The following is a 2,432-nucleotide window of genomic DNA, read 5'->3' as shown; positions in this document are numbered from 1 at the left end:
CCTAACATTCAAGCTGTACTTTTGCCCAAGAAAACCGAAAAGAAAGCATAAATTGCACATTGTAGTCAAATTTAAATATTTCATCGACGCAACAAAACCGTCCTTTTCAGGACGACAAAATTCATTTACAAAGAGATTCAATATATTTTCTTAAAAAGAGTTGACTAATCTTCTTTTATGATTTTGATAGGTTTATACATACGTACGAAAGAAATTTCATATGTAGGTACATGCGCACACTTTCAGCGTCGATGCTCTTGTTTTCGCACCAAAATTGCGTCTCATTTATAATCTGGTTTTACACATATGTACATACATACAATAAACGAATAAGCCATAGTGGATATAGAATAATTTTACATACATGCATATGTATTTAAGTATACTTTTACGCACATGTACATGCATCCACAACAACTTGACACACTACATTCATACATATTTATGGAACCACATGCATAAAACTAACTGACAGCGTCACTGAAATGCCAAAGGTCTTCTTCTTCTTAATTGGCGCTGTAACCGCCTAAGCGATTTTGGCCGAGTCCAAAACAGCACGCCAGTCATTTCTCTTCTGTGCTAACTGACGCCAATTGAAAATGCCAAGTGAAGCCAAGTCCTTCTCCACCTGGTCTTTCCAACGCAGAGGAGGCCTTCCTCTTCCTCTGTTACCTTTCAGAGCAGGAGCGTTTCTGTCCATCCGAACGACATGGCCAAGCCAGCGGAGCCGCTGAATTTTAATTCGCTGCACTATGTCTATATCGTTGTAAAGCTCATACAGCTCATCGTTAAATCGTCTGCGATATTCGCCATCACCAACGCGTAAAGGTCCGTAAATCTTTCGCAGAATCTTTCTCTCGAAAACTCCAAGAGCCGCCTCATCAGATGCTTTCATTGTCCATGCCTCCGCGCCATACACCAGCACAGGCATGATGAGTGACTTATAGAGTGTGATCTTTGTACGACGAGAGAGGACTTTACTTCTCAATTGCCTACTCAGCCCAAAGTAGCACTTGTTGGCAAGAGTGATTCTCCGTTGGATTTCAAGGCTGACATTATTATTGGTGTTAATGCTGGTTCCCAAATAAACGAAGTCGTCTACTTTTTCAAACTTGTAACTGTCAACAGTGACGTGGGTGCCAAGACGCGTATGCTCTGACTGTTTGTGTGATGACAGGAGATACTTCGTTTTGTCCTCGTTCACCACCAGACCCATTCGCTTTGCTTCTCTATCCAATCCCGAGAAGGCAGAACAGACGTAGCCCTTGTTTTTACCGATAATATCGATGTCGTCGGCATACGCCGACGTGGTTCCGTGCGCAGAAGTGGAAAACTTTTGACTGCCATTCACCTGGGAGTGGCCAGAAGCGATTCTTGTGCGTACGGTTCAAATCGCAGCTCACAACGTCCGGATATTTATATCCACGTATCCTCTGGGTAGCAACCAAACACCCGTTTGGGAGCGAGCTAAAGTGAGAAGGCGTAAAACTTCGCGTGCGCTGGGTTTGGGTCCCGCCACGTTAAAACCCCGCCCAATGAAAAGAAAAAGAAAATGCAAAAGGTACAGTACACAAATTTATAACTCGCAAACGAGTGAAAATCGGTAGGTAAAATGCTGATTTTGATAGTTAAAACTTTGATGATCTCTTGTTTAAAAAACTGTAGTCCTGAAAAGGACCGTTTTTATTGAGATTCTTCGTTGATAAATTAAGCACGCTCTCCGCGAATACGTCTAGCCAGTTGAATGTCTTTGGGCATAATTGTGACGCGCTTGGCATGAATGGCACACAAATTGGTATCTTCAAATAAGCCAACCAAATATGCTTCGCTTGCTTCTTGTAGAGCCATAACAGCGGAACTCTGGAAACGTAAATCGGTTTTGAAATCTTGGGCAATTTCACGAACCAAACGCTGGAATGGTAATTTGCGGATCAACAATTCAGTACTTTTTTCATAACGACGAATTTCACGCAAAGCCACTGTACCAACGATGTGGTTTCTTTATACCGCCAGTCGCTGGTGCACTCTTACGGGCAGCTTTTGTTGCCAATTGTTTGCGTGGTGCCTTACCACCAGTCGATTTACGGGCTGTTTGCTTTGTACGAGCCATTTTCTACTTTTCACTTTATTCAAGAAAGAACACTAACACTGATTCACTGTACACTGTACTAATATTAAATAATACCAAGAAATTCTTTGCTTTATTGAGTAATTTTTTCATATAAATACATTTTGCAATAATCTTACATACTATACATTTGTTTCTAAACGTACCATAGTACTAATCTAAGAGTGCTCATAGTTTTTATTTAAGGTTTAGAATAATGTGGTTTGGCTATATTCAATGAATATTTCTTTTCAATTTAATGTATCCATAAAAAGTTAAAAAAAATGGATTTTCTTTTAATATTTTGTAAAAACTAAAAAATAAC

At 40.1% G+C, this 2,432-nt stretch overlaps 1 pseudogene; it reads right to left on the bottom strand.

Moving 5' to 3' along the window:
• Positions 1-1,707: 1,707 nt before the first annotated feature.
• LOC118734066 lies at positions 1,708-2,147 on the bottom strand (annotated as a pseudogene).
• Positions 2,148-2,432: the final 285 nt, after the last annotated feature.

Source organism: Rhagoletis pomonella, unplaced genomic scaffold, assembly GCF_013731165.1.
Source record: "Rhagoletis pomonella isolate Grant_MI unplaced genomic scaffold, Rhpom_1.0 Rhpom_scaffold_00002, whole genome shotgun sequence".
Classification (NCBI taxonomy): domain Eukaryota; kingdom Metazoa; phylum Arthropoda; class Insecta; order Diptera; family Tephritidae; genus Rhagoletis; species Rhagoletis pomonella.
Note: the sequence above shows the minus strand (reverse complement) of the source record. Positions and strands in the feature narration are given on the sequence as shown.